This window comes from Staurois parvus, unplaced genomic scaffold (genome assembly GCF_062004578.1).
Source record: "Staurois parvus isolate SC_StPar_1 unplaced genomic scaffold, SC_StPar_1.0 ptg000044l, whole genome shotgun sequence".
Lineage (NCBI taxonomy): Eukaryota > Metazoa > Chordata > Amphibia > Anura > Ranidae > Staurois > Staurois parvus.
Window position 1 is genome coordinate 1,216,252 of NW_028317840.1, and position 11,531 is coordinate 1,227,782.

Here is an 11,531-nt window from a genome sequence, read left to right on the forward strand (position 1 = left end):
ACGTTGTGGGTGGACAATGATGATATTATGGTCTGGCACAAAATTTCTGTTAACTTGCAAATTTGTATGTTCTCTTGCTTGAGAATGATCCACAAGTTTTGGGAAAACTCCATGGACTCCAGCATTGTAGCCACTGTGTTTTTGGCTATGTTCTGTCATGGAGATGCTCAGTTTGGGATCATGAAATATGCCTCTAACAACATTTGCTAGTTGGGTAGCAGGTCTACCAGAAACTCTATCTCCTTGAGTGGGTTGTGTTCCTCCATTAATGACCCTTTTATCAACTGGATGATGAGGCATGGAAGCTGCTTTGTTTAATACGTGACTAGGGGGATAGGTGCTGCTTGGATGGTCTCCACGCCTTGCTAAAACTCTGTTAACTGTATAGTATCTCTGTTGAACGTTTGTTGGAAGATTCTCCTTATTTGGGATTCTAATAATGTGATGAGATGGCCTTGATGGACCAGGTATTATGTTACCATGTCTTCCATGAATAGAGGGTATCATATGTTCTCTGGGTGGAGATATGTTTGGTCCACTCATTACTACAATAGGAGTTTGTGGAATTTCTCCAGCCAGGCTTTCATTTTGTGCTGTATTATTTCCTTGTCCATGATCTACCATTGTTGAATTAGTGTCTACAGTTGATGTGTTGCTGGCTTCTGTAACTGGAGGTTCTGCTTTTGGTGGATCTTTTTCTTTAGGTGCTTCTTCATCTTCATTCGCCTCCTCAGAATTATATGGAGGTCTACCTCCAAATCCAAACAGTCCAAAGTAATTACCCTGTTAAAAGATTAACATTTTAGGCACCTAAACAGCTTATACATGCATTTATAAATTATTTTGAATATAACATCTAAATAAGTTTACAGCTAAAGTTTGGCAACATTTTTATGTTTATGAAGCCTGTCCCATGTCCAGCTGGCTGCTGCATACTGAAATCATAGAAATGTTCTCCCTATATCAGACATTGTAAGTGTGAAAGAGTTGCACCACTCCCCCATCACTTTCACCCACCTCCTCTGTACATAGAACTCTTAGTATCTTTTCTCAGAATGCAGAATTTCTTGGGACTGGAGGGGGCAGATGCTGCCATTCATCTGCCCATGCTCCATTTATAGAATGCTTTGCATTCTTGAAAAAAATTGGTATGAGTTCTATGAATGGAGGAGGCATGCAGAAGAGCCTTTCGTGTAGTGCAACTCATTCACAGCAGTTATAAACACCCTTGCTTATCTATAGCACTGTCCTGAGTTTGTCCAAATCATTTGCTCGACGCATGATCAGTTTTATTTATTAATTACAGGTACTTATACAGCTCCATTAATTTATGCAGTGCTTTACATATGTATTGTACATTCACATCAGTCCCTGCCCTCTAGGAGCTTACAATCTAAGGTCCTTAAATCACATTCATGTGCTATGCAATTTCAGACAGGATCCAATCAACCTACCAGCATGTCTTTGGAGTGTGGGAGGAAATCCACACAAGCACAGGTAGAACATGCAAACTCCAGGTAGGTTCTGCAGTGACTGAAATTCAAACCAACAACCCTGATGCTGCCAGGCAGAGGTGCTAACCATTTAGCCTCTGTGCTACCCATTCCCCAACACCAGTCCTTTAGGACCACCAACATATCATGTTTCCAGATTTCCAGGTAGTTGAAAATGTGTGCTGAGAAATCAAAATATATATCTAATAATTTTACCTGTGATTGTGGGAAGTGTTTCCTATATATAGAATGCTGTGTACTGCTATGGCTACGTCTGAGAGCCCTGTTGTTTGGGTTGAGGCTTTTCATGCCGATAAAAAGGGAAACTCCATAGGGTGTGGCCTGACCGTCAACCAAGATGGCTGCTTGACCCGGAGAGCACAGCACTTCTAAGAACCCGAGAAAACATTCCAGCCTTCTGCGACCAACTTTACCTCCCACCTATGGAACTCCTGGAGTCATACTCTTTCTACTTTCCAACAGAACCCTTGGAGCCAGTGACCTGCAACCTATCACCTAAAGCTCAATGGCACTCCTTCAACGTGACCTCTGCGTAGACACCCAGATCATCGGAGCCCTGATCCATCACCTGTCCATCTCAGAGACTATCTGCATGTCGGCCCAAGTTCTGTCTTCCCATATTTGTTTTTTTTTCTCTCAAAGATTTTCTTTTTCAGCAGACCCTGTTTTGGTGATTGATATACAGTACATCTCACCTTACGAGTTTATGATATACATTACAACCCTTAATAGGAAACGTGACCATATTCTATCTCCCCCCCTTTTTTTTTGCTCTTCCTTACTGCAGGGATATACCTGTAAATGTATACTACTGTGCAACATTAGATGCTACCTCTCACCACCTGCTCCTAGATTCATACCATCTAAGTCCAGTTTGCTATCCTAACAGATGACTAATCAGTATTAGAGGATTTTGTCCAGTTGAAATGAAAGCACTCTTTGTGTAACTATTTTATATCACTGGATGACTGAGACCTTTTTAGTGTAGCAAGTGCTTGTCATATAGGGCACCTTTAACCCTTGAATCTCCCCAGGATTCAATTGCAAATGCTGATAAACATGAACCTAATGATCTGTCAGTATATATCTTTTTAGGTTGTAAGTCTCCATATGCAGAACTCGCGTTACGCTCAGGGCTACTCGAGATCATTTCTGTTGAGATATGAACCATATAATCTGAATTTACCACTATTCTCCCTCTACAGTTCTATTTTATTTCTTTTTCTTCACTCTCCTTCTCCACCCCATATCTGATTGAATCTGAGCAAAAGCGAGTAAATTACCGGCTCTGAGTTCCTCCCACTTTATTCCCCAAGCGTACTCTCAATATTGATCATAGTGACCAGATCTGATGCCTTCTCAGTCTTGATCCCACCCCCTAACACTGAAATGTGTCTTCCTAAATGTAAAAGATCCTAATATACCAGAGAAGAGATCACAACTTTTAGCTATGATCGCCAAATAAAATGCTCGATTCATATTCTTACAAGATACATACTTCAGATCTGGTGAGATTCCAAAGCTGACCAGCAAATTTTCCCACTGGCTTACCATTCAGCTAACCATCAGTCCAAAACAAAAGGGGTCTCGATCCTAATTGATAAACATGCCCCGTTCCAAAATACAGATACACTTATTGATCCAGAGGGCAGATATCTATTCATAAAGGGTACCTACGCCTCTAAGCCAATTACACTAGATAATACAGTCAGGTCCATAAATATTGGGACATCGACACAATTCTAACATTTTTGGCTCTATACACCACCACAATGGATTTGAAATGAAACAAACAAGATGTGCTTTAACTGCAGACTGTCAGCTTTAATTTGAAGGTATTTACATCCAAATCAGGTGAACGGTGTATGAATTACAACAGTTTGCATATGTGCCTCCCACTTGTTTAAGGGACCAAAAGTAATGGGACAATTGGCTTCTCAGCTGTTCCATGGCCAGGTGTGTGTTATTCCCTCATTATCCCAATTACAATGAGCAGATAAAAGGTCCAGAGTTCATTTCAAGTGTGCTATTTGCATTTGGAATCTGTTGCTGTCAACTCTCAAGATGAGATCCAAAGAGCTGTCACTATCAGTGAAGCAAGCCATCATTAGGCTGAAAAAACAAAACAAACCCATCAGAGAGATAGCAAAAACATTAGGCGTGGCCAAAACAACAGTTTGGAACATTCTTAAAAAGAAGGAACACACCGGTGAGCTCAGCAACACCAAAAGACCCGGAAGACCACGGAAAACAACTGTGGTGGATGACCAAAGAATTCTTTCCCTGGTGAAGAAAACACCCTTCACAACAGTTGGCCAGATCAAGAACACTCTCCAGGAGGTAGGTGTATGTGTGTCAAAGTCAAAAATCAAGAGAAGACTTCACCAGAGTGAATACAGAGGGTTCACCACAGGATGTAAACCATTGGTGAGCCTCAAAAACAGGAAGGCCAGATTAGAGTTTGCCAAACGACATCTAAAAAATCCTTCACAGTTCTGGAACAACATCCTATGGACAGATGAGACCGAGATCAACTTGTACCAGAGTGATGGGAAGAGAAGAGTATGGAGAAGGAAAAGAACTGCTCATGATCCTAAGCATACCACCTAATCAGTGAAGCATGGTGGTGGTAGTGTCATGGCGTGGGCATGTATGGCTGCCAATGGAACATGTTCTCTTGTATTTATTGATGATGTGACTGCTGACAAAAGCAGCAGGATGAATTCTGAAGTGTTTCAGGAATATTATCTGCTCATATTCAGCCAAATGCTTCACAACTCATTGGACGCCACTTCACAGTGCAAATGGACAATGACCCAAAGCATACTGCAAAAGCAACCAAAGAGTTTTTTAAGGGAAAGAAGTGGAATGTTATGCAATGGCCAAGTCAATCATCGTACCTGAATCCGATTGAGCATGCATTTCACTTGCTGAAGACAAAACTGAAGTGAAAATGCCCCAAGAACAAGCAGGAACTGAAGACAGTTGCAGTAGAGGCCTTGCAGAGCATCAGCAGGGATGAAACCCAGCGTCTGGTCATGTCTATGCGTTCCAGACTTCAGGCTGTAATTGACTGCAAAGGATTTGCAACCAAGTATTAAAAAGTGAAAGTTTGATTTATGATTATTATTCTGTCCCATTACTTTTGGTCCCTTAACAAGTGGGAGGCACATATGCAAACTGTTGTAATTCCTACACCGTTCACCTGATTTGAATGTAAATACCCTCAAATTAAAGCTGACAGTCTGCAGTTAAAGCACATCTTTTCGTTTCATTTCAAATCCATTGTGGTGGTGTATAGAGCCAAAAATGTTAGAATTGTGTCGATGTCCCAATATTTATGGACTTGACTGTAAATGTGTGATCCGGGGGGAATTTCTTTTCCTATCTGCCCAGGTAAAGAAAGTGCACCAAGAAAAGATTAGGGCTATCAAACAGTTAGAATTATCCCAAAAATGTTCTTGCATGAAAGCCACTCTAGCTGAACTTATTAACATTCGTTCCCTCCTACTTGTAGAAATGGGCAAACAGGCCAGACGGGATAAGTGTTAGGTCAGAAAATATTTTATGAACAGGACAACAAGTGTGTTAAGCTACTGACCAAAGCGTCAAGATCTCTGTGACATATTCATCATCTAGGCGATAGAGGGGGGAAAGCTCCTCTCAAGGAATGATGAGATCGCAAAGCAATTTGAAACATATTATAAGAAGCTATATAATTTAAAACAGAGAGCCCCTGATATTTCTGTTTAAGATGCTCATCTTGGACAGATTAAAGCCTTCTTAGCTAAATACAGCCCAAAGCCCCTTTCACAACAGTCTGCCCGAGATTTAGAGCACCCCCTATCACCAGAGGAATTAGAAGCCATGAAACAGATGAAGGTGGGTAAAAGTCCTGGTCCTGATGGTCTACCTTTACAGTACTATAAGGGCTTTAGAGAAGTCCTGGCTCCTAGACTCTTGTCTACTGTCATTGCCTTACCCACCAAAATGCCTACCTCCAAACATATGCTAGAAGCCCACATCACAGTTATTCCCAAAGAAGGAAAAGACACTTCTCAAGTTGAGCACTATAGGCCCATTTTCCTACTGAACATAGATATTAAACTCTATGCTAAAATATTAGTGAATAGACTTTTATCCATGCTTCCCTTGTGGATAAAACTAGACCAAGTGGGATTTATCCTGGGCAGAGAAGCCCAAGATAACACCATTAAAGTATTAAATCTTCATCACTTCATGTCTTCAGGTAAAACGCAAGGTGACCTGAGTGGCCTGAGATTATATACGGGAAGCACGTCCCAGGATGTTAATAAATATTCTAGCTCTGTATTCCGACCCCACTGCCTGGGTGAGAGTTAATGGCTACTTGTCGAATGCCTTTAACATTAGTAATGGTACCCATCAAGGCTGTCCCCTTACCCCACTAATTATTGTATTAATATTAGAACCTTTCCTTAATAAGTTGAGATCCAACCCAAAGATCAAAGGCATTATGGGGGCGAATAAAGAATACAAAGTAGTGGCATTCACGGATGACCTTATGCTATTCTTTCATCCCCACAAATTTCACTGCCTAATCTGCTCCCTGATTTGAATTGCTTTGGCCGTAAATATCAAACCTGAAGATTAACTATACTAAATCGCATGCACTTAATATCTCACTTCAATGGTTTCCCAGTGCAGAGATAATTTTCCTTTTGTTTGGCAACAAAAATCCATAACCCATCTTGGTAATTAGATACCAAAATTGCTCGGAGAACTCTATGATAGAAATTTCTATAAGCTCTTATGTAAAATCCAAGACGAGTTGCAAGAATGGTCGCCCCTTAATCTTTCGTTGTTTGGTCGATCGGTGCTTATTAAAATGAATGTGCTACCCAGATTGCTGTAATAGCAGACTATTCAGATATCGCTTTCTAACTCCTTCTTCTCTACTTATAAACAATCATGCTCACTGTTTCTCTGGAAAAACTCCCTTTCACAGATCAAATACTCACGCCTCACTTTTCCAAAACTAAAAGAAGGCATAGGACTGTCAGATTTCTATAAATATTAAATAGCAAGCTGGATGGTACGTATAGTAGTTTGGAATATCCATTCTAAACATAAACATACCCACAGACTGGGTAGGTCTGAAAAACGCTGTAAGTCCACATACACTGCACCTTCTACCTTGGCTCCCACAATGGCCAAAACAAACTCTTACACATCCTATCATAGCTCCGTCCTTACTCTGCTTTCACAAACTTTGCAATTCTACCACCTTTTCGTCCTCAGCGGGGACCATGACTACAATTCGAAATAACCCAGACTTTCCTCCTGGGCTCTCCCATAGTTTTGTAAGCAGGGAATGGCCCCATGATGATGTCTTGGCCTCTCATTTTTCTCTCAGAAGTAAACTCTTGTCTCTTGCGCAGTTAACTTCCATGTCCTCTACAGGGACCTTTTCCCTTCGAACTTTTAAACAACTTGTGCATTTCATGCATTGTCCTGACATGACCCGAACATGGAACAGGAATCTTTTGAACGGCTTTGCCTTAAGAAAACGCCCCCTGATTTTGCTTAATTACGCAATTTTCTTCGAGGATTTTCTTATACCTGCAGACATAGCCTGTATAGCATTGGAAAAAGAACTCCAACCATCTCAGATGACAGTTGAGACACAATTAATGAACATGCCCATAAAGGATCACTGAATGGTACGACTCAAGAAAATGCTTATAAGATCAGAACCGAATGGCACCATGCTACATATCTGGTGGAGTTGCGAACTCCTGGTCCCATTTTGGCGGTTGGTTCATGAAATCACTTCACAGGTCACCTCTCTTTCTTTGAAATATACCCCATCTCAGTACCTCCTACATCATACATCCCTTTCAAAAAGTGTATATTTTAAGTCCTTAGCCATGCACATGATAAATGCATCTAGGCTTTGTATAACAATCCAGTGGCGATAAACACGCATTCCAACAATGGGGGAGTGGTTTCAGAAGGTTGAACAGAATAGAGGAAATGGTAGAAGTTGTCCATATTTCTCAGGAGTTTTTCCACAAATCTACGAATACCTGGTCTTGCTGGATGCATTTGTGTAATGCTGTCCAGATCGGGCAAAGCTTTCAGCCTGTGATAAACTGATCCCTCAGTATGTAATCATAATTAGTTATGTCAGCACAGCTGCACAAGTCCCTCTTCTCTCCAGAGGTTCTGCATAGCCACTGTGTAATGGGTGATGTTCTCATCCTCCTTTTGTCTCCTGTGGAAGAACTTCCATTTTAGCTCCAGCAGCAGTATCTTCTCCCCAAAGAGGCCCTACAAATGTGAAACAATCTGTTCCACGGGGTCCCGTTCCTCCTTTGGCAGCAACATTACGCCTTGTGGGCATCTTTCTCAGCATTAATAGCCAGCTCCACCATTAACCTAGCCAGGGCCTGATACAGGCATTCTGCAGCCTCTCCTCCCATTCTGCCAAAGGATGCCAACCACTGGGGAATTTGCTCTCCAGGAATGGGACATGCTGACTAATACTGAGGGAGACAGACCGATAGCTGCTAGATGAAACAATGCACAATGACTTGAAAAACAACAAAGACAGAAAGACAGAAAAACAGCAGAATGAGGGAAGGAAATCTATCTCGGAGGCAAAAGTGGAGGCCGCTTGTCCTTGTTTTCAGATGTGCCAATGGATGGTGGTTCAGAGGGCTCCCTCAGCAGGAGCATGGGCTTAAATTGGTATGAGCAGTGAGCTGTGTACTATTGTCAGGAACCATTGTTTTCATTCCCAAATCCAGGGAGTCCTTCTGCTGTCTGCTGATGAAGTGGGCCTACAGGTTCCCTAATGTTACAGTTTGACTGTACACCACTTCCAAGTGGTTAACCACCTTGTAAAAAAACTCCTGGTCTTTTTCTGTATGAAACTAGATTAATCTTTTTGCTTCCCCTTCTAAGGTGTTAGTGGTCAGTTCTGCCTGTTAGGCAGGCAGGATTCCATATGATAGGAAAATGCCCTCTAATCTTTTGACCCAGCCATCAAATTTCTCCTGTGAAATCGGGTAGTTCTTGCAGCAGAAATACCACCAGAAATAAGGGGGTCATTGTTGGGGGGGGGGCTGTAGGTTGTAGGTTGCTCGCTTTCCTCCATATTAAGCTGTATTAAAGCTGGGTGCTTCTGATGTGCCACGCCTATCACTGTTGTCTGGCATGGCTGATCCTGTTTGTAGATGCCAAGAGTTGCTGGATGCAGAATTGACCAAGTCTGAAGTTTATCGAACAGGTGCAGAGTAGAATTTACAAGTGAAACAGTACAGAACAATCTTAGACAGAGTATGAAGCTATGAAAACATGAGCTCTTAAAAGCAATGTCTCTACGGATCAGCCAGGGCATTAGGTGGCAGCACATCATGGTCTCTCTAAAAGGCTCAACTGTAACAGAGAGGGATATCACTACACAGTTGAGTACACCAAGTGCTACTTTTGTTTATCGTCACAGACACTCCCTGTATTCAAGGATGGATCTGGCAACACAGATAAATAGCTGGAGAGATGCTAGGACTGGTATCCCAGGTGAGTGGCTGGAGGAATCTTGGGTCTGGTATCACAGTAGAGCAGTGGTTCTCAACCTGCGGGTCGCGACCTCTTTGGGGGTCGAACGACCCTTTCATAGGGGTCCCCTAAGACCATCAGAAAACACATATTTCCGATGTGTAAAGAGCAGCTACTGTGTAGAAAGCAGCTGCTGTGTTGAAAGCAGCAGTATTGGAGCTAAAACGACACTCATGAATTATAATTACTGGGTAAATAATTTTATGGTTGGGGTCACCACAACATGAGGAACTGTATTAAAGGGTCACAGCATTAGAAAGGTTGAGAACCACTGCAGTAGAGGATTGTAGACCTGGCTGCAGATCACATGCCCTGCTATTTCTGCCTCATCAGGTGCAGTCTCTCTGAGCTGCTGAGGGTGAGAAACCTAGAAACCTATATCCCATGGGTGTTCCCAGGAGCACAGGGAATTGTAGGAAAAAGGGTTAAAGAAACCAGCTCTTCCATCTAAACATAGTGAGTAACAGGGCACCTTGCTTCATGACTATTTTCTCATAATTTATGGGCTGAAAGATTTTCATTGTCAGACACTGAGAACATCAACAAGCAGCTCTGATATGACCCAGCATTACTGCATCAGAATGCACTAAAACATACAGTAAAACAGGGCAAGCTAATTAGACAATGAGTTTTTTTGGGAAAAAATAACATATTATCCTCTGGATACTGCATCTTCAATGGCATTACATTTGCTGTCTTGTTATAGAGAAAATATTATGTATTTGTTAACTCACACACCTGTGGCCAGAATGGATTCATTGAATTTAAAAATGGAGGAAACATCTGAAGAAAAAAAAACCAAACACATATGTATTAAGACTCAACTTGTATCATGCAAAAATGCTTCATAGTTAAATTTAATGTGTAAGATTTTCTTTTATGACAGAAAATAATTAGGCAACATTTTTCCTACTTATCAATATATTTTACTCATAAATCATAGCCATTTGCCATGTAATTTTTAACTGTGTAAGAGCAGTAATTTCCATATGTGATCTATGTCGAATCATTTGTTAGTCTTCAAGTTTGTCCCTGTGATACCCCATTAAAGTCTAGGGCTAGGCTGTACATGGAGCCTTGTGTTTGCCGAGGTTATGATTAAAGTGGTTGTAAAAGCAGGTTTTCTTTTATTACCTTAATGCATTCTTTGCTTTAAGGTAAAAAACCGTCCATAATCAGCTCTGCCCCCCAAAATAATTACCTGAGCCCGATCTTGATCCAGCGCTGTACCCGAGAGAAACAATGCTGCTCTCTCTCCTCACTGGACTCACTAGAAAACAGCAACAGTGGGAGTAATTGGCTCTTGCTGCTGTCACTCAAATCCTATGAGGAGGAATCAGGGAGTGGGGCCAAGCTACACTGTGTGTGTCAATAGACACACAGAGCCCAGCTCAGATTCGAGTCCCACAAGTGCCCCTATAGCAAGTAGCTTCCTATGGGGGCACTTGGAAGGGAGGAAGAGCTGAGAGTACTGACAGAGGATTCTAGAAGAGTTGGATCGGTGCTGCTCTGTGCAAAACTATTGCACAGAACAGGTAGGTATAACATCTTTATTATTTAAAGTGATTATAAATGCTTTTTTTTTTTTTTTTTTTTAAACAAAGAGATTTATACTTGCGCTGTGCAATGGAGTTGTGCAGCACGGGCTTGAGCCACCTCTTATCAGGTCCCCTGCCGATACTCTTGTCTCCTCTTCTCCAGCGGGTGCCCCATAGAAAGTTGTTTTATATGGAGGCACTTGTGCAGGCGTGCTACCAAGCCTTGCTGTCTGTGTTTATAAATATAGACAGAGGGACTTGGCTACATCCCTCATCACTGACTATAATTGACGGCAGCAGGTGCCAATAGCTTCCACTGCCTTAGCAAAGCCTGTGAGACCACGTAGTGAGCGGAGAAAAGAACTGCAGGGGGGCACAGCGCTGGATCAAATGAGGGCTCAGGTAAGTAAAAGGGGTGGCGAAGGGGCGATACTGATGCCTAAACATTCTTTACCTTAATGCAATAAATGCATTAAGGTAAAAAATGTTTATGCTTTATAACCATTTAAAAAAAATTTAACATTTACAATCACTTTAAACCCCCTTGTCCCAGCTCTAAGCCATGCCCCCCATTTGTTGGTCAAATCCTGTGTTCAAGATGAGTGTTTTTGTGTAATTTACACAAATACTGTACCTACGGTATGTAAGCGCATACATCTATTCCAGTTGTTTAAAAAAATAATTCTTACATTTCTTATGCTGTACTCAGGTTTGCACCATTTCATACACCTTTTTGCTGGATTTTTCTGCCATCTTCTGGTAGTAAGATCCAGCATAAATATTTACATTTTCAATATGCCTGTACGTATGCCCCCTAAAAACAGGATTGCATTACTTTTTGTTGACCAAAAACAGTTTTCCCTTTAATTTGTTCACC